The following is a 22,084-nucleotide window of genomic DNA, read 5'->3' as shown; positions in this document are numbered from 1 at the left end:
ACATCTGGACTCTATCTTTGCATACGGCATGAGGAAGTAATCTAATTTTGTATTTTGCATATGTTAGTAGGTTGTTCTAGTTTCATGTGTCAGTAGGTCTCCTCTTTTCCCACTGATTTGCTGTAAAAGCACCTCTGTCATAGTCCAGGTTCCCATCAATAAGTGGCCTGTGTCTGAGTCCCCCATTCGGTCCTTGGCCTCTTTGTTTACCTTTGCTAATAAATATTTACACGTGGTAGGACAAGCCCTGTCCCACTTTATTTCCTGCCTTATTCAATAGTGTCCTAATGATTCTTGGCCTTTTAGCCCTTTACTTTTTTATATAAATTAAAGAAAACTTGCCCGTTTCCATAGAAAAACTGGTTGGCTTTTGATGAGTATTTGTCTGTGGGCCACAATTGCCCTGTTAGTAGGAGAGATGAGAATACTCTTTTTCTTTTTCCTCAAAAGAGAGAGGGCAGTCACACCTTACTTATTCTGAGAGTACTTTTCAGCAACCTCCAGTGTCTAGAAGACAAGAGAAAATAAGAAGAGGGCCAGAGAGGCCTCTGAGAAGCTACCGATGGCCGCAGCCTGTGCAAGGACTCACGCCCCCTCCTGTCACACTTTCTTAGCCTCCCTCAGAACTACTTTGGACTTTAGTCGCTATTCTAAGAAACTTGATCTGGTTTCCCAGCCTGTGGGGGATTAGATGCTTCACTTAGAAGAGGAGATACAGAGAGGAGAGCGTGGCTGATGACTAAAGTCTGACGAAGACAGAAAAGCCCAAGTAGTTATCAAAAACAGATACGGGAACATAAGAGGGCAGCAGGATGGGGCCGCTCACTTCTAGAGCCTTGGAGGCCCCGCTGTGCGTTAGAGACAGGAGGCGGGTCTGCTCTGCAGGCTCATTCCGGAGCCTCCTTCATCTGCTTCCCAGGCCGCTCTGGCTGAGAAGGGAAGAAGTTCAGGTCCCACCTCGCCTCGTAGACACGTAGAGTGGGAAGATGCACCCACCACCTGCAGTCCCACCCATTGGTGACAGCTTGGCCCTGTGGCCCTCCCCGGCTGCACAGGGACTGGGGGGGCACAGTCCTTTTCTGGGTGACCAAGCCCTATAGGGCCACGTAGGCCACTGTATGACTTCGGCTTTTCCCCTGAGTAAGATGGAGCCACCGAAGGGGTTTGAGCCCATCAGTGACCTGATTTGAAAGACCCCTCCAGCTGCTGAGAAGGCTGAGGGGTGGCAGGGGGAAGGGCAGAAGCGGGGACCTCGTTTAGATGACCTGCTCTAGGAAGCTTTCCTGGCCCCCTCCTCCCCTCAGGTGAGCTGACCTCTTCCTCTGTCGTTCCCTGCACAGCCAGGACGTCCCTCCCACTTTCAGCACTGATCATCTGCTGGCCTGTCTTGCTCCAGGTCCATGTATCCACAACACCTGGCCCGGAACGGGTGGTCGGCAAAGTATGTTTCAAGCATGGTGGTGCAATTGAAATACCAGCTGGAACCCGGTATGTTGGTCAGGGATCTTTATTTTTTTGTCAGCTGGCTGGTACAGGAATCCAAGCCCTAGATCTTGGTGTTATAACCCCATGCTCTAAACAACTGAGCTAACCGGCCAGCCTGCCAGGGATCTTTAATTGCAAGCATCAGAAACCAACTCTGACGGGCTTAAAGAAAACAAGAAAATGTGGGAGATGCCCAGAACCCACAGGAATCCTGGAGAACTAGGTTTGGACAAAGTACAGGAAGCAGCAGAGAAGTTCTTGGCAGTTAGGTGGTGCTGCGGCAGTGAATAAGCCACCTGCCTCCCCCCACCGTGTTTCAACGTCCTGGGAAGGGCTCTGACTGCATGGACTCAGCTCACGTGTCCAGGCTTTGGTCTCACTGGAGCAGGCAGAGGAAGAACAGTGGCAGCGAAAACCTTCAGAGACCCCTTTGGCTTCCGTGATGGGAGGGCAAGTTTCCCTGATTTAGTGTCTCACCAAGACTGCACTGTGCAAGGCAGGCAGTGGGAAAGGAAAGCAGAGCGCTGTTAGGGGATGAATGCTGAGTGGCCAAGGGCCAGCAAGTGTCCTCTACAGTTTCCCAGGGCTGGGCAAGCGCAGAGGCATGGACTGTGACGGAGCTGCCCCTTCCTGGTCTCCGCATCCCCATGCTCAGCATCGTACCTGGTACTCAGGAGGTGCTCACCTGCCATTTAGCCAGTGAGCTGATGAGCAGAGTGAGTAGCTACGGAAGCCCGAGGGCTGTGAGCATTTCTGACACATCGATTTTATGAATCAAAAGGGCATGTGATGGCAGCAGCCTCACTGAATAGATGATTGCCAAAAAGAAAAAAAGATTTGTCCCAGGGGACAAATTGTAGCACTGTTCCCAAAGGCCCCATTAATCTAGCCCTGAGCAGGATTAACATTCGTTTGAAGAGATTGGCCGCATGCAGCCCTGCTGATTGTGCTGGACGCAGTGGAGGGATTGGGCCGCAGGAGGTGGGCCGGCCTTCAAACCCTCTCAGGAAGCCATGGATCCGGCCCGAGGCGGTGTCCAGGAGTGGGGCCCGAAGCCTCAAGGGAAGAACCAAGCTGGAGGTTTCGATTGCATATGCCAAGAAGCCAGTGTCTGCCAAGGAAATCCACTGGGCAAGGCACCAGGGAGTGTCACCATCCAGCTATGGGGGATTGGCTGTAGAGCTGGCCTGGAGTCCACGCAGCCCAAAAGCTTCCAAATGTGCTCCAGGGGCCTGGGACTTCACAGAAGTGCTCCCAGGTGCATCCAGAGGCGAAGGGGATGAGGAGGTGGCACCCTGAGCTCCTCATCCAGTCACCTCCAACCAGAGCAGCAACACATTTTCAATTTCTTCATGGAAGATTCTGTTTGAGCAAAGAGTTCCATGTACCACAAAAAAAAAAAAAAAAAAGTTTTCCATCTAGTTTACTGACTTAGTGCTCACTCATTTTACAAAGTACTTTTGGATATGTGAGGATACTTACTAGTTGTGTGACCTTATTAAGCCTTAGTTTCCCCACTATGAAATGGGGACATCAGAGGATTACGGTGAGATTAAATGGCATAATGTGCGTGACTGGATATCATTCTCAGCCATCCACCAATGTTCATCTTTCTCCCTGTGTTTTCTCATTTCCTTTCCCACATTTGAGCAGTTCTGAGGGTTGTAGGAATGTGGAAAGGAAGGGAAGCAGAAACAGCTCAAACTCTTTTGTAAGAGCCTAAGACCTTAGAGAATTTAGAGAAGTCGGTTTCTAGAGGTGAGAAAAGGAGAACAGAAGATTCATGCAAGATTCACCCCCATCCCTGCCTCCAGAACCAGGGGGTCCCCTGGCCTGGAGAGAAAATGACAGAGGGATCTGTGGGCCCAGGAGCAGCTGTCAGGGTGGCAGTGGGCCCTGACTGTGACCATGTTGAAGTAACAGGAAAACACCGGCTGTGAAGGAACCTGTGGATGGGGCAAGGACAGATTCAGAAATGACTTGGGGATTGTTTTCTGAGGCCCGAACACCGTCCTCCTACTGCGTGGCTTTGCACTAAGACCTCAGCACTAGGACGTAAATTCTGGACAAAGCAATGTATTTTCCTCACCAGCCTGATGGAAAAGGGACTCAGAGTCAGAAATGAGGCACAGTTATAGAAAAACAAGAACGTTGTACTTCTTGCCAACCAGAGGTATCTGGGCACTGAGAGAAGACCCACCACGTGTGTCAAAGGCCTGGAGCCAAGGAGGGACTGTGCCGGGTCACTCAGCTCCCTCTGGCTCCTCTCTGTGCCTCTTCACTCCAGGCCACCCCTGCGCGGGCCCCATCTGTTCTGCAGCTACGTCCCGACTGTGGCTCCCTCCACAGGGGTGGGGCTGCCCCCTGCAACTGGGGGGCTGTTGACCTCTTCCTCTGGGTTAACTGGATTCCTGCAGGGGCTGGGTGGGGGGAAGGTGAAGAGAGGAGGATGGGGCAGGCTGATCCTGAGAGTCCCTGGCTCCCAGCCCAGCCCAGCCCTGACAGGGAGGCTGGCCTGATCCCAAACTTGGCAAGGCGGTGCAGACATTTGCAAAGTGACAAAAGGAGAGGAGGGGCCTAAGAAGAAAACAGCATTCACAGATGGAAAGGCCTGGAAATGTTTTTCAGACACGTTTTCTTCTCTGGGGTTACTTTTAAGGCCAACAGATCCTGGGGCCTAAGGCTCCCAGAGGTGACTCACTAGCTCCAGGCCTAAGGCTCCCAGAGGTGACTCACTAGCTCCAGGCATCTCTGCGTGTGTGTATGTACTGTGTGTGTATGTACTGTGTGTGTATGTGTGTGTGTGTGTGTGTGTGTGTGTGTGTGTGTGTGTGTGTGTGTGTGTGTGTGTGTGTGTGTGTGTGTGTGTGTGTGTGTGTGTGTGTGTGTGTGTGTGTGTGTGTGTGTGTGTGTGTGTGTGTGTGTGTGTGTGTGTGTGTGTGTGTGTGTGTCCTTCCCAGCACAGGGACCCTCCCTAGATCTTTAGAGCCAGTAGGGCATTTAGCAATCCCCTGAATCCAAACACTCCTTTTCAGGGATGTTGAAACCAAGGCCTAAGGTACATGACCTGCCTGAGATCACATCATTCCCCAGAAACAAAGGAGGAAATAGCGTGGGAGGCTGAAATGGTCTCGCCTGCACTCCAGCCTGTGGCCGTCTTGCTTGGGGAGGTCACACACTCCTGCCCCTGCCGGCACAGACATTCAATGAAGATAGAGCAGTTAGCACACCCAGCGCTGATCCCCGCCCAGGGCCTGTCCTGGGCTCTGCACTTGACATAGTCAGGTCATTTAATTTGCCCCTCACAGTCACCTCCTAAAGTCAGCGTTTCAGTCTACACTTCTCAGCGGGGGGGAACTGAAGCCAGGTGTGTTTTATTTCCCACAGCCCACGCTCGTTCTGTTTCTGTAATCATGATGGACGTTTTGAGCACACACTGTGTGCCAGGCACTGTTCTAAGTGCTTTGCACATGTTAGCTCCTTTCGTCCTCATCATGGCAGGCGCTGTGATTCTCCCCATGTCATAAACAAGTTCCCTAGGGCACAGAGTTTAAGGAATTGCTCAAAGTAAAAAAAAAAAAAAAAAACCCAGCCAGGACAGCTTGGAAATCCAGGAGTGAGGAACCAGCTCGAGGGAGGGAGAAGTGAGACAGGAAGGGAGGAAAGCCATAGAAGCCTGTATGAACCCCTGGAGGCCACTGGACCTCACCCTCACCAGGGAGGGCTGCATGACACACTCATCAGGGGTGTTTGGCTGAGCGGTGAGGAGGAAGGCCACATTGGTTAGGGTCCCAGACTGAGGCAGGACAGAGTAGGGACATGCCCTGGGGAGGCTGCTCATAAATATTCAGACTGGATCAGCAGTTAATGAACCCATAATGCACTGACTACACCTTAACCATCCTGCCAATCAGCGTGCTACGCCTGGAACTTTGCAGATTGCGAAAACCTCCCCACCTGCACAGTAGGAGGAACAAAAGTGCACATGACCTTCCACCCGTGACGTTAGAACAGAAAGGACAAAGTTAAGGGGAAAATGACTCCACTGTGCATGATCAGAACCTTGAGAAACTCAGGGATGCATGACACGAAGCTGATGCAACCTCGCATCGCCTGTTAGGCCTTAATTCCTTAGCTCCTGTCCCACAGCTGAATATTCCTTCTCTTAGTTAGGACAGAGAAACACCCCAGTCCTACAACAACATATAAACCCTCCCTTTAGGAATTCAGGGGGCCTCCTCACTTGTGGGGGATGTCCACACATGCTTTTGTGCACATTTTTCACCTAGTAATTAAGTCTTATTGTTTGAATGTTCCATCTGTCTTTCCTTTTCTTTTGCTGATCACTGCGATGCAGACTTCACTTGGTCCTTGAAAGGTTTTTTTCTCCATGGTTTGACCAAGAACCTGGATCTGCCATCTGGTAACAGAATCTGGGGTATTGGTAACTCCTTGGCTCTTCTGAGCGGTCCCTGTGTGGGCGTGTGCTCCTCATCTGGGGAATGTCCTGAGGCACAGATGCAAGAAGCCACCTTCCTAAGGGTGGTCTGCAGCTGACTCCAAGTGGCCCAGGGCATATGCGCGGGGCAGCCTCTGCTACCATGTATCAGGCCTGACACCTGGGAACTCGACAAACACTTACTTTCTTTCCTTCTCTCTACAGGTACATATTTTTTTGACCCAGATGTTCCTAGAAATTAAAAAAGTTGGATATAGTAAGTATATGACAAAATGTCATTGCTTTTGTACAGGTGCATATTTTTTTGACCCAGATGTTCCTAGAAATTAAAAAAGTTGGATATAGTAAGTATATGACAAAATGTCATTGCTTTTGTACCATCATGAGATTTTCATATTAAAAAAATCTCACAAATTAGAAAACCTGCTTTGTCAGTTTACTACCCAATCATTGCTTCACAAAAATCATAACCTCTGCAAATGTTGAGAGCAGGACTATTCACAACAGCTGAAAGGTGGAAGCGAGCCAGATGTCCATCGCGGATGAATGGAGAAACAAATGGTGGTATACGCATACAATGGAATGTCCTCCAGCCATAGAAAAGGAATAACACCCAGATGAAAATAATACTAAAGTTATAACACCAAGGTCAACGTTCGGATCCCTATACCGGCCAGCTGCCAAAAAACAAAAAAACAAAAGAAATGAAGTATTCGTCTATGCTATAATATGGAGGAACCTTGAAAACATGAAACCAGAGAAAGAAACCAGACACAAAAGGTCACATATCGTATAACTCCATGTATACAGAATACCAACAATAGGCAAATCCACAGAGACAGAAAGCAGATTTGTGGCTGCCAGGCTGTGGGGAGAGAGGAATGTGGACTGGTTGCTTCATGGGTACAGAGTCTCCTTGGGGAGTGATGAAAATGCTTTGAACAGTACCGTGAATGTACCAAATATCATTGAACTGTTCACTTGAAATGGTTATAGTTTTATGTTATGTGAATGTCATTTCAATTTTTAAGAAATATCATGGTCAGTTTATCTATAAAGAGTAGAGATAGGAGCCAAAAGGCAGGTCTCAGGTGAGCTTTACCTTCATCTTCAGGTGAGCTCCATAGAAAATGGGTGAGCCACCTCTCCTGCCAGGCAGCCCTGCTGGAAGGGAAGTGGGAATGGAAGGGACACCAGCAAATCTCCTACCAGAGGTTCTCACACTGGCCTCCAGGTGCCTGAGGGCTGGGAGAGACCTGAAGAACTGGATTCCTCCAATCTGGGCACCTCCACCTCTCTCACCTTCTCGGAAAGATCCTATTCTTAGAAAGAGCTGCTAAATATAAACAAAGCCCCAAATCCCACCAAGATATGAAAGCCACATAGTCACGCCATCCCCTCCTTCTACAGATGGGGAGCACCAAGCCCAGCTATCTGGCTGCAGAGCCAAGAAGACAAGCCCGTCCTAGACTCTCTTCTGGCTTGCACGTGTTCAGGAGGAAAGAAGTGGCAGTGCACATGTTACTCAGCAGGGACTCGTTCCTGCTGTTCCCTCTTTGGGCCTCAAAGGAAAGCCCAACAGGGGGAAAACCTGCCTTTAAATTCCTTTAGATTCTTTGGACACGTATGGGCCATCACAGGCCTGAGCTTCACTCCAGGTCTTGGGTGCTTCTTGACTATGCAGTTAATTGTTCCATCAGCATCCCCCCCAGACCCCCACCACCCCCCGCCACCTTTAGTACTTTGTGTTTTTTCCTTACTCTCTGTCTAAATGTCAAATATGCAATCTCTATAATAAACTACAACTTTTAATATTTTCGCATTAACATTCACTATGAGGCTACCTCAAAAAGTTCATGGAAAGACTGCATTATCTTTTAATACTATTTTTCTACAAAATTTTTTTTTTTTTTTAAAGATGACAGGAAGGGGATCTTAACCCTTGACTTGGTGGTGTCAGCACCACACTCTCCCAAGTGAGCCATGGGCCGGCCCTTCCACAAAATTTTTGAAGTACCCGTGCATATGATTAAAAGGTTGGTTTCATGCTCCTTGTAAATGTTTTCAATGCTTTCAAGCACTTTCTTTGCTTTTTAAATTGAAAACTTTAATTTGAACACTTCCAAGCCAAAATGAGTCTTTGCAAGCCTCAGCATCTGCTAGGAAGTTACTTGTTTTCCTGGAAGTGACTTTTGGGACATTGTTTTTCTTTTCAAAAATGAATAAAAGGGCTCGCCAGTTAGTTGAGTTGGTTAGGTGTGGTGTTGTAACACGAAGGTCAAGAGTTCGGATCCCTATACCAGCCAGCCACAAAAATAAATAAATAAAAATAAAGCATTAGTGAGATCTTTTACAGTTTAAATAAGTGGACAACATCAGCTTTTCTCTTATTAGGAAGTGTGGTGGACTGTCACACTGGTGCCCCACTGAGCAACTCCTTCCAGTATCTGCACTCTCGTGAGGTCCCCTCCCACTCTGACTCTGGACTTGGCCTGGTGGTTTGCTTTGACAATGGGATATTAGCAAGCATGAGGCAAGCAGAGGCTTGAATAGGCATCTGTACTTTGGGGCTTTTGCTCTCATAAACCAGCCACAATGCACGGAGGGAGCCCAGGCCATCCCCTGTGAGATGAACCAGGAGAAGATGCCAGGAGGAGAACAGAAGTGCCCGGTCCCAAAGCCCCAGGTGAGCAAGAGAGGCGTTTGTGGGCATTCCCAGCAGCCTGGTGCCTGTCAACACAGCCACATGAGCCACCCCAGCCAAGGGCCACCTGGCCAACCAGAGACTGTGAAAAATAACAAATCATTGTTTGTTTTAAGACCCGAAATTTGGGGACCAATTGCTGCACAACAATAGATAACTGCCACATGATGTGTTTTCAACAGTCAAGTACAGTGTGGTCAGTCCTGGAGGTGAGCTATGAACAATTCTTAACGCTCTGACTCCTATTTATCCCTCTGTCATGGCTGACTCTGCCCTGGAAGGTCTGAGGATGATATTTCTTTTTCTCTCCAAAATTCTCACTTTGGGCTAAAACAGAGGACACTTTTGTCACCTGGTCCAAAAGAGTGAGCTACTGGGCCTCAATGAAGCTGGAAGCTAACTGCATAAACCAGATCTGTTCAGGTGGACAGTTGGTGCCAAAAATCACCAAAAACAAAATCAGAAGGTAAATTCTAAGCTTAGAAAAATATCTTCAAAGCATATGATAGATTTGATTTTTAGAGCTCCTATAAATCAATGAGAGAAAATAGAAAAGCAGAAAAAAGATTCGAACAGGTAGCTCACAAAAGGAGAAAGGCAGATGTTCACATCTATTTTTAAAATGCAGTAGACACATGGTCTTGGGGATGCAGAAAGCAGGGCCATACACCAGGCTTTGCCCAGGAAAGGCATTCACCCTTTTTCCAGCTGGAGGGCAGTGGCTCAGTTGCCCCTCTATGAGACAAGCCTCCCAGTGAGCAGGGGGCTGGGATGCCAGGGTTTGCCCTTTCCCAGGGCATATGTCAGGGGCTGCAGAAACAGCCTGTGCTTCGACAAGGCCTTACCCAGGGCAAAGTCCACCATCCACTCAGGGAGGTGGTGATTCCTCTTCGTGTTCCCCAGTGAGGACACTGTGCTCCAAGGGCACTGGAGTTGGGGCAAGGCCTCCAGAGCTGGCTTCTTGAAGCTTCCACCCAGCTCACAGCCACTGGGGGGCAGTGCTGCCCAGGGGACAACAGAGAAGGACCCCACAAAGACCCCTTTCTGTTCCACTGGGAGATGAATCACAGCCCAGGCAATGTCGGAGAGGGTCGCTGCTCAGAGGCAACCTCAGACAAGTGTCTCTGAGTCACCCTGGACTCTCACTCTGCACGCGTCTGCTCCTCCTCGGGCTTGGCAGGCCACACAGGGAAAACTGGGTCAGGCGAGTGGCCTAGTTTCCTGGTTCGCAGCAGTGGCCGGTGGCAGGAGGTAAGTGGGAAGGGCATCTCAAATTACTCCCTGGCTCATTCATGTGACAAGTACCCGAGGAGTCCCAACTAAGTGCCAGGCACCAGGCAAGTGAGAGGACACTCTGACAGCCAATTTCGATGAGTTAGAATGTGTCATCTCAGGATCCTGGGGGCCGGGCTTGCCTGGTCCCCAAATCACTGGTCTCCATGTCACATCTCAAGTTCAGCTGCCCAAACTGGAATGCCTCATCCTGGTTTGAATTCCCTTGTAATGTAACCCTGCCCCCCCCCCCCCCGACTGGCTCCCACCTGGTGGGCCTCACTCTGGCACCCACTCACCCACATCCCATTCATCTGGGCCTGGGCCCTGTGTTACTGTCTCATCTTGCAAAGGCCACCTGCCTCCAGTGCCTACCCAAGCCCATCTAGTCTCCTCTCTGCTTCTGACTCTGCCCTGGGACATCTGAGGACCACATTTCTTTTTCTATCCAAAATTCTCACTTTTGGCTAATAAAGAGGACACTTTTGTCGCCTGGTCCAAAGGTGTGAGTTGCTGGGCCTCAGTGAAGCTGGAAGCAGCCTGCATAGGCCAGATCCAGTTAGCTGGACAGGAGGTGGCTGGAGAGACTCAGGGGGATGGACCTGTCCAGAGAAGGAGGGAGAAGGGTCAGCGAAGGGCCTGAGTGGCATAGAGACCTCGTGTGCCAGGAGGGAGGTCAGCGAGAGGGTCAGATGAAGGAGGGGATTGAGCCCAGAGGAGAGGAGCTCTTCCCCCCTTCCTTTTCCCCTTCCTCTCTTCTCCCCACCCTCCTTGAGGTTGGCTCTGGCACTCAGGTGACATTTCGGTGGCGTGGAGCTGGGCTGCAGCAGGGCCTCCCTCATGCTGGGTTTTGCTAACACAGTGTCATCTTACCCACCACCTCCCACCCTACCCCGTTTCCCAGTGATTCCGGAGCAGGAGCATCAGGGGATGGCTCTGCCGGCATTATAGGTGGGCACATGGAGGCTCAGAAGGGCTAAATGACTTGCCAGGAAATGGGCCATCAGAAGGAGTTGGCAGGTAGCAGAGGGGATTCTCTCTCGGGCCTCTCCCCACTTTAGAGAACGTGGCCAGAATAAATGCAATGCTCGGTGCACTGTGCTTTGCCAAGATGGCATTGTGCACAGAACTGAAGGTATCCTTTGTCTTTAGTGTTTTTAACTTATTTTCTAAAACTGTGCTATAGAATGTCCAGACAATACAAATGTGTATAAAATAGAATCCAAATGAAAGTCCAACTCTAAAAGCCAAAAAAATAAAGTCCAATTCTCCCCCAACTCATATCTCACTATTAACCGTTTGGTATAAATCCATTCTTCCATGGTTTTCAACACATAAATAAATACATATCTATATATTTTTATACACTCATATAATCATTCTGGAACTTGCTCTTTTCTTTTCCTACAGCTTTAGCTCTTCCTTTGTAAAGGCTCCTAACAACCCACCACATGGCGAACTTGGCACTTGCAGCTGGCTGGGCAGTTAGGGAGTTTCCTGGTTTGGCTTTTCAGGTGTACATCTTGGTGCACTGTGGGAACATCCCGGGGATATCTTTCTAAAAGAGGACTTGTGCGTGCACGGGCAATGCATCTCCTGCTGGGTCCTTAAAAACTGGGATTGAAGAGGCTGAGAGGTGCAGGGCACGCCACATCAAGCCACCACACTGAGCAGTGCCAGGGGCCGGCCTCCAGTGACCCTTGCCACCTGCTCACCTGCTCTCTCGGCCTGTCCCTCATCCCTGAGCTGGGAGGCAGCCCACACTAAAGCTTCTATCTTCCTGTACAGCCACCAAGGTTCTTCTGGCACCTTGATCCCTCATGACCTCATCTGCCATCAAACACCTCCACTGTTATGGCCAACGTCTGACGGGTAAAAGAAATTTGCCCACGAGAACCGGGTGATAGGAAAAGGAAAAGAGTTTATTTCTGGCAGCCAGGGCTATGCAGGCCAATCGAAGTGCGCAGCCCCGAGTTGAAACTTCTCGCAGCTTTTATTTTTAGCTAGGCGGGAATTTTTCGCACCTGACACAATCTAGCCAATGCAAGCAAGCCAGCGATACATAAGCTAATTTTGTGGTTAGCCCTGTATCCCCTCCCCACCCTGGATTCCCCATAGGGACTTTTCAGGCTAAAATGGCAGAGCCGCCTAAAATGGCGTTGGCCATGCTACTCTGCTTATTCCCCCATTTATTTTAGCAAGCGACTTGTACAGAAGCAGAATGCACATGTTAAGGTCAGTAGGGGTTGGGGCGTCCCTTAACACCACCACCACCCTGTGGCTCTCAGAAGGACAGACTGCACAGTGTTGGACCACAGGGACCACCCACTTCGCCACAGACTCATAAAGTCTCCCTTTTGCAGCTCTGCCTACCAGCTTTAGTAACAAACCCCTTTCCCTCCTTTAAAGGCAGTGACAAAGATAGATAACAGTTTGGCTTCAAATGCAAACCTGCCTCTTTATTGCCGCAGAGTCGGGTGGTCGGGCCTAGCTCTGCCTGGTGTCTGCTTATTGTCTTCACAAGGGATCTGGGGTTCGCTCTGGTGGTGCTGGGCAGGTGGGGGGGCAGTCAAACAGCACAGTCTCATGGAGCCCCCTTGCACTCTTGACTCAGAGCCAGGCCCAGGGCACAAGAGAAGAGAAGGAAAGGACATAAACCCTGGCCCTGGCCCGTCCCGCCCCAGTAGAGTGAGTGCGAGGCCTCTGAATACGTCTTACAGTGGAATTCCGCCATACTCTGGAATGGTTTGAAGTTTTGCCTCTGCCCCCCCCCCCCACTGTCCCACCCCCTTCCGGAGAATTACCTTGCGATAAGTGTTAGTAACCAGCATCACGTGTTAGTGGGTGACATTATGACCAGTTCAACAAGTATTCTCGGAGAAACTTCTGCGTGTCCAGCATGTCCTGCCATGCACTGTGTCACTATCTACACCAGGGAACTGGATGGAAAAAATGTCCCTGCCCTTAGGTCTAGCCTCACGATCTGGTCACAAGACACACGACAGACACATAAACAGTTACAATACAATGTACTAGGTGTAAGAGGAGAGGGAAGTAGGAGGAGGGGGTTGGTGACATTAACTGATAATATGGAGTCTTTATTATCTGGGGACTGTTTTGGGGGAAATGTCACCAACCCATCTTTGTTCCTTTTTCACTTGCACGGACAACACGAGCTTGCGTGTGCTCTGCCTGTGGCTCTTGTTCTTGAAATCCCATTGCCTCAAGGAAACATTTTCAGATTAGACACAGGAAAAATAGTGACTTCCCAGTCCAAATGCAAAAACCCCATGACTCCGGCCCACTTCACAGGCATGTGAAATACGTAAGGTATACACGATTATAAATATTAGCTATTACTATTATCACTGAATACACTAAAACATTTTGAAATCTTATGTGCTGATGACGTAAGAAAATAATCTAAGTGATTCATTTTCAGAAATAATTCAGGCCCAGCCCAAAAGTTGTCTGACTGGTCCGGCCCATTCCTCGGGGTGGGGGGGTGGGGGGGGGGTCACTGTATAAAGTTCTTCAGATGATAATGAATTACCAGCCCTTAATTGTTTACTTCAAATGGGTAAAGTTGTCCTTGAGATGGTAATGAGTTAATAGCCCTTTATTCTATTCATTTCCCAATGTTTCTCCTTTCACAGGGTTTTGGGTGGGCCTTTTTCACAGGCTTGTCCTGAGTCCTCAGACAAAGAAATTTCCCACAAGGGGGTAGTAAATTGGGGTACTTTTAGACTTGATCTTAGCCAAAAGGCCGAGAAGCGATTAATTGGGGTACTTTTAGACATCATCCAGGAAGATTGTGAACCCTATAGTACTCTCAGCCAATGAGGAGGTGGGGACAGGGACTTGCGCACTAGGAAATAAATTGCTCGTTACAGCCCTTTTCTGTGTGCCTGCCCGTCAGACGCCCAAACCTTGCAAGGCAGTAATTAAAATCTCACTTCGCTGTACTCCGTGTCTCTGCATCCATCCTTTGGCCTTGGATGGCTGAGGGTGTTTCTCGCAATTATAAGTGATAATAATACTATATGGCAAAGTGCAAAAACTATTAATGAGGCCATAGTCTCCTCCATGTTCTCCCTGCCTCCTGCCTTGCCCTCTCTGGTACATTCTTTCTCAGCTGTTTCATAGCTGACAAGCAAAACTAACCCTATAACTCTTCTGCTGGGTTTGACCACTTCAGTTCCCCCAAAATTCCTAGAAGCTGCTTCATGCCTTTAAACCATTACTGTCTCCCCTCATCCAACCTGGCAAAATCCAAGTCATCCATCCAAACTTAGCATTGCATCTAGAGCCGTCCTTCCTTGACACCTGGATAAAGAGAGCTGTTCACTCTTTCTGAATCATAACAATTGATCAAGAGACACACAGGCGACCGGCCCTGCCTGCCCTCCTGTCTGGGGCTGGACAGCCATGCACACAAACCCTGTCAGGTCCAGCACCCCTTTCTGGCCCTCTTAACCCCTTCCGAACTCCACCCTTCAGCCACTGCTTTCCCAACTTAGTCTTTGCAGACCACCCTCACGATTTGAGCCATACCCGTCAGTCGTCTGTGCTATTAACTACTTCATATTTTTTAAAAATTGACTGTCTTTTTAAACATAAATTTATTTTAAAAGGTTTGGGAGAAGGACGGAGGGCTGGCTGGATCGTGCAAGAGAGGGGAGAGAATCCAGAGCAGGAGGCCTCGGCTCTGGAAAAACTGGAGGGATTCAGCCCCAGACAGGGCAGGACCAGGGTGGTGGAAAGCTTGAAGCAGCTCAGCCTGGGTCAGATTTGCATTTTTGGAAGATCCCCTGTGGCTACCAGGGGCAGAGCAGACAAGGGCCTGTGGGGACAGCATCAGCAAGAGCGAATGCCAGGAGATTATGTCCAACATTGGGAAGGAGCCAATCTTGAAAAGGAGAGAGGTACAGAATGAAGCCACCGAGACACAGACAGGGCCAACTCCTCAGCAGCCAGCTCCCCAGTGTAAGGAAACCCTCTGGTTCTCTGGCTCCCACCCCTGGCCCTGTGTGCTCCATCACAGCCCTGGTCGCTAAGCCCCTGAGAGATTAAGAAAGCCGCCGCTGCCCCTTCTCCTCGAATGCAGGAACTGCAAAAGTGGCCATAAAGAGTGCTTTGAGCTGGGAAGAGGCAGTCATGTAGGGACGCAGACGGGAAGGGACGCAGATGGGAAGGGCAGCAGGCACCGCCCCACGTGGAGTTTCCCAACTTCCTCCCTAATTTCTGGTGCTTTCAGGGCCTCCTTTTGCTTTAGGGAGTGGTTCCAACAATAGAATCAAAAGGAAACAGCACTTCAGTTTCTTAGTCTGGGCCCTGCTACTAACTTCCAGCTTGTGTTGGTCAAGTTGATTGACTTCGTACTATTAAGGAGTTCGAATCAGATCGGTAGTTTTCAGCAGGGGACATAGCTCTGTGTGGCCTGGGTTGTGGTTCAGACTCAGAAGCTCCACAGAAGGGGCCTGGCAGGTATGTTTTCAAAAATTCCACAAGTAACTCTGATGGTCAACACTGGCCTTCGCTCATCTCTGGGGTCCCTTGCACCCCTCCATTCTCTGGTGTAGGCCATGTGGCACACTTGCTGCGAGCTTGGGGTGGTATGGGTATAGAGCCCCATTACTATACCAACAGCTTGCAATGTAGTAAAGAAAAACAACACAAACTGTGCCAGGCCTTATTACAGTTTTAGAACTATTAAATCCCTAATCCTCATAACAACCCTATGAAGATGTAACTATTAGCATCCCCATTTCACAGACAAGGAAACAGAGGCACAGTGAAGCTCAGTTGTTACTTGCCCGAGGTCCCACAGTAAGTAAGCCGAGGGCTGGGATGCCTACCCTAGCAGTTTGGCTGCAGACTGCTGTCAGCCAACTCTATGCCTCCTGTGATAAGTAAGGCTGAATGAGTGATCCTGCATGTGGCCCATTATAGTAATTATGAGGCTATCTTCCTCTTAGCTGTTTGGTTTGCAGGTCTGTTATCATCTGCCCCCCAGACTGGAATTCCTTGATGGCAGGAACTATGTCTTGGTATCCCCAGCACCCAGCAGTCTGGCACATGGCAAGTGCTTAATTGCTGCTGAGTGAATGAATGCATGCGCACATAAATGAATGAAGGAGTGTGTGAAGGACGAGTACTGTAGTAGAGGGAGGCACAAGATGACAAGGAATCCAGGTTAGCCACTGCCCGGGCAAAGGCTCAGAATCAGGCTGAGAGGGTGATTTTGTACCCTGAGCCATCCATACCCGAGAGACGCCTGAACAATATCCTCTGACTCTCTGTACACAGCCCGCTTCGAGGAGTTGGCTCAAGTACTGGTTCTAGCAAAAACCTCCTCCCGCCCTCTGCAGCCTTCCAGTCCTGGCAAGCTCTCCAGTGGAAGGAGGCTCCTTCCCCAGGCTCCAGGGCCTGTGTCTTGGGGACAGGAAGCCAAGCTGGGTTTCCATCCACTTCCCTGCCTCCCCTCCCCACCCTCCCTGATCATCTGACTGCTCGCAAGAGGCCCAGAGCCGGGTGTGGTTGCTCTTTAGGCCATCAGCATTTGTTTCAGGACCAAAAAAACCCCAAAATTTAACAAAACGCTAAACAAAACAACTGCTCAACATACGAAAAAGAAATTCTCAAATTTTATTGGGGATGGGGTAATCACAAACACCCAAGGCCAGCGTTGCTGTGGAGATGTGATCTTTTAGGCATATTAATAACAGCTCTGGGTTGGCCAGTTAGCTCAGCTGGTTAGAGTGTGGGTTTTAACACCGAGGTCAAGGGTTTGGATCCCCGTAATGGCCAGCCACCAAAAAAAATTTAAAAATAAAAAAACCCAGCTCTCTAGTTTAGGCTAGGCCCTGTGCTAAGTGCTTTTTGGGCTTGACCTCATTTAATCCTGACAACCCTGGGGTGTAAGTATTGTGATTATGTCTATTTCACAGGTACAGAAGAAGAGGTTCAGAGAGGTAAAGGAACTTGCCCAATGTCATGCAGCTACAAAGTGATTAGAGCAAAGATTTAAGCCAAGTATTTCTTGACCCTGGAGTCAGATAGCCCAGGTTTGAATCATGACTCCACCGTTTGCTCTAAGGTGGCTTTTGGCAAGTTAGTTAACTCCTCTGTGCCTCAGTTTCCTCATTTATAAAATGGAGATAACTGTATCTGTTTCATAGGGTTGTTTGTTGTGAGGATTAAATTACATAGATTGAGCACTTAGAACAGTGCCTGAATCACAGTAAATGTTTATAAATGTTAGCTATTTTTTATTTTAATACATTTTGGTTGGTAGTTATTGTCAAGTTATTTTCCAGAAAGGCTCATGGATGTTATATCTTAACTTGCCCTATCCTACGTCACACTTCATTTACTACCTTTTCCTAGTATCTTCTGCTCCTGACATTATATATAACATCCCACTGACCTTTCAATTATATGTAAATTCCACATACTTTGTATTTCATCAAATCCTAGGCACAACTGATTATGTGTGCCACTTAAGAAAAAAAAATTTTGATGGGCTGGCCCATGGCTCACTGCGGAGAGTGTGGTGCTGATAACACCAAGGCCACGGGTTCAGATCCCTATATAGGGATGGCTGGTTAGCTCACTTGGGAGAGCGTGGTGCTGACAACACCAAGTTAAGGGTTAAGATCCTTGTACCGATCATCTTTTAAAAAAAAAAAGAAAAAAAATCTTGAGACATAATCAATTATAAAATACATCCCAATTTCAGAGATGTTAAAATGTGGGGGAATAAAAGTGTAACTTTTAATCAATGTAATATGGTTCCCGGCTATGAATTTTTCCCGATCCTTTGAAGGTATCTGTATCAGACGATCTGGATAACTCTTCCACCCAATCCAGTTTGTATTCCTGCTAGATCAACTCCAGGCAAGTGTGACTAACTTTGTCCAGCACAACTGGTAGGGGCTCGTGTCAGCTGGTAACTTGACCTGGTGTTGATCTTTAAAGCCAGCGGCTGCAAGGTCAGCTGACTTTCTCACCTGCATCCTGCTACAGCTTGTTTGAGTTGGATTCATTCACATGGGCAATGAAAATGATTTGTTTGAGATAAATTCCCAAGGACAGCAGTGTGGAGGAAAAAACTAACCAACTTCCAGTGTAATTTCCCTAGGCAATGGGCAAAGGACACTCTGTCTGTGTGGGTTTTAATCGCCAAATTATATTTGGAGTCATTCCTTCTGTGTTTGTTTTCTCCATGATTCAGTGAAAGGTAAGATATGTTGGGAACAGTTTAACCTGACATCATGGCTGGCCCCAGGAGGTTGGAAGACACAAGCAGGGACTAATTTAGGAGTCTGATGTTGACTGAGTACCTTTCCTAAACTATAGTGCCCCTCCGTGGCCCTTGTAGAGAGAAACAGGGCTCCAGAGACAGAGTAATCTGAATTTACATCCTGAATTGTCATCTCTTAGCTGTACGACTTAGAGGAATGAGTTGATCTCTCTGAACCTCCAGGGCTATAAAACTGGGATAATGATATTCACAGGGTTGTTGAGAAGCACCAGGAATAGCGATGAGCACATGGCCAATGCTCGACAAATGGTCCTAACAAATGTCGAGTGCCTACCATGTACCCGACCCTGTGCAGATATGAAATAAAAGCTAAACACCACTCACGTAGGGGAGGCGTTATTATAGTGGCATTTTTATACCACAGCTCCGAAAGCTACAAGCTGTTAAGTAGCCAAGCCAGCATCACCCCAGTCTTTCTTGGGACTCCAGCCTCAGCCACCACTTCTACAAAGTCCTCTGGGCAATAGGCCCTGGGGTGAAAAACAGGGCCCACCTGCTATATGAACAGTCTCTGATCCGAGGCCAGATGCAGCCATGCCTAAAAGGCTGGGTCTTTGCCAGGTGCTGAGCAGCGTGACCCAGACACAGTCTGAGGGAGCTGCTTTCTCCATCCAGCACAAGCTGGATGAGTGTGCCCAGGACCTCCCATCCAAACTCCCCAACCCAGGGGTACTTCCACATCTGCTGGCCAGAGGCTGGCCTCTCATATTTCCATGGCACCAACGATCAATCACTGGGACCCGAATACCAGCTAGGGGCAGAGCCCTGTGGGAGAAGTCTGCAGGATCCCCTCAAGTGCAAGGAATTTGCCTCCAAATGAAGCACCAAAACCTAAATATGAGAATTAGCAACAGGACATGTTTGGAAAGGCCAAGGAAGTGGTATGGAAATTAGAACTCTGATGGAATTCAAGAAAGGAGCAAGACTACTTTGGGCTGGGGCAGCTTATCTGTAACCACCATTTAGATAATGGGTAATAAACTCAAATACCTACAAGAATTGAGCATGGTGTGAAGTTGAGTAACAAGTGAAATAGGTTCACGTCACACTACAGGGGGTGGTGGGGACAACCTTTGAGTTGGGGGCTTCCTGGTCCTCTGTTTCCCAGACCCTTGCAGCACAGTATACCCACAGTAAAGTCTGCTGTTTCTCTTCTGGGCTCAGCTGGTATCATCCGAGACAAAACTTGAAATGTATGTAATTCCTGTCAAATCATGTTACAGGTCTTGGATGTGAAGATGGCTGGGGAATACACAGAAATGGATATCTGTGTGCTCTAGCAGAGATCACATCTAATTAAAAAGTTTTAAGGAGTCGTTAAAGCTATAGAGTGCTGTTCTATAGTGTCTTAGTCTGTTTGGGCTCCTACAACAAAGCACCATAGAATGGGTGGCTTATAAACAACAGAAACTTATTTCTCACAGCTCTAGAGTTCGAAAGTCCAAGATCTGGATGCCAGCATGGTTGGCCTCTGGTGAGGGCCCTCTTCTGGGGTGGAGACTACTGTCTTCTCATTGTATCCTCACATGGTGGAGAGGGTGAGTTCCTTGGGGACCTTTTTATAAGGGCTCTAAACCCATCACGAGGGATGGGATCCACCTTCATGATCTAATCACCTCCCAAAGGCCTCAGCCCCTAATACCATAGCATTGGGGATTAGGATCTCAACATATGAATTGGTGGGGGGTCGGGGAGTGGGGGACACAACATTCAGTCCATAACATAGTTTTAACTGTGCTTTCTCTCAACTATTGCTGAGATTGACACTGAATCATTACAACTTGCTGGGCTTCCCATTTTGTGTTTGTTAGTTTAGAGCCAAATATTTAGCTCACATAGTGAAAATGTTTTTACGGTTTCCCTCTTACATTAGCCCCATTCCTTGCTCCATTTTATATCAGTATTATTAACCGTATCTTTCTCAGGTATCTCTTGGTATTCACCATCCTTATTCTTTTTATTTTATATAAGGACATTTCATTATTAATCAACAGTTGGGAAACAAAACGACTTATTGGAGTAGCTACTGCATCTCTGTCTTATTTCATGACCTACACTAGATGACATACAGTTGACACCTTATTTTTAGAAAACAATTTTTAAAAAAGAGCCATTGGTGCTTCAGCCTCATTCAAAACAAAACAAAATTAACAAAAAATGTCACCATAATAATGGTGATAGGAAACACTGTATTATACGTTTTCCTAACAAAGCCTAGGGTTTACTTTCAGACCAGAAGAGCAAATTCTCTGTGGTATAATAGGTGAAGAAAATTCCTGACTTCTATCATTATTTCTGAGAGAAACCATAGGATATTCATAGTTGTCTTTAGTAGGGAAAATAATGCTGGGGTTGATAAAAATTTAATTAAATAATTTTTCCTTCCTCAATTCAAGCCTCATTCAATTTTTTCTGATTCCTCAATTGTTAAACCTATATAAATGCCAAATGACAACCACACAAAGCTACCCAATTACTTGCAATAGAAACAAGCCACTTCACACCTGGTTCAGACCAGATTTTCTGCTTCTGGCTATAAAGGCAAGTTTTACAGAGCAAGGATAGGCTGAGATTGCCTACTACTAATCTTCATTCCTCCCAAACATTTTACCATTAACATAAGCTAAGGTTATGGTGACCATTTCTCCAGGTTGCATTTTATTATTTGCTGCCAACAGCTTAGTTCTGAGGGAAAAGTACTTATTTATTTATTTATATGGAGGGGTGGATCGCCAGTATGAGGAATGAGGGAAAAGGATTTAAAAACAAAAAACCTAGTATACTCCAACTGATTCTTTATAATTTCATCACGAATATGTAATAGTAAACCTATATATAACTCTACTGTACATAAATTACTTATATTTTATAACGCATTCTACAGTTAAAATGCATTTTATTAGGCTAGAACCTGGTCAGAAATTTGGATAAGATATGTCCCCCGCAAACCTTCAATCTGATTAATCTGGAGGTTGTATTCATTGTCTCAATGGTTTCTGGCTTGTGAGACAATGTCGAACTTCTCATGCCTTCTATTTTCTTACCCCTGTAATGGCTGGCTGATGGCCAAGCCCTCTGCTTCTGCCACAGCCTCAGTCCAGAAACATGCTACAGTGTAGTCCAGCCTTTTTTGGTCTTGATTCCCTCAGGGCAGTGCAAACCAGCTGAATCCAGCTTTACCTCAATCACGGGGAATTTCAAGGATCATAAACTTAAGATTTACCAACCTAAGATCAAGTTACAGGTCTTAAAGTGATTTCATTACTGTGAAAGGATGGGTTGGCTACTGAGTGTGAGACAGATTTTCCTACATTCACATGCACCCCCTACGGGGTTCTGAAACAGGAAATCAAATCTGAACATAATAATCTCGTGCCAGTTCTTCAAATGACAATATCGTTTTTAAATAATGTAGCTAGAACTTGGTCCAATAACCCAACTACATCTTCCCTGCCTTCCGTCAGTCATTCAGTATAAATTATCATCATCCTGTTACTACCATCTTCCCCACAGACAAAGGGAAAGACAAATGTTTATACTCAACTTATATTCTGCAATCTTCCTTTCATATTGGCACTATGGTTTTCACAAGGAGGCAAACAATTATGGACATCTCAGAGAATTTATCTTCCAAAAATGCTTTTTACTTGATTGATGTTTTGGCGTGGAGAGTAAATAATTTAATGTTGTGGAAAGTAAGTAATAACTTATTTTAAAATGATAAAGCAGATATATTACAAAGTAAAACAAAAAAATCACAGAAGTTCAAAGATAAGATGCTTTTTGTGCTTATTTTTGTAAAATGTAGAGGATCCTCAAGAAGTAACTTGGGCAGATT

The sequence above is a fragment of the Cynocephalus volans genome, chromosome 10 (assembly GCF_027409185.1).
Source record: "Cynocephalus volans isolate mCynVol1 chromosome 10, mCynVol1.pri, whole genome shotgun sequence".
In the NCBI taxonomy this organism is placed as follows: Eukaryota; Metazoa; Chordata; class Mammalia; order Dermoptera; family Cynocephalidae; genus Cynocephalus; species Cynocephalus volans.
Note: the sequence above shows the minus strand (reverse complement) of the source record.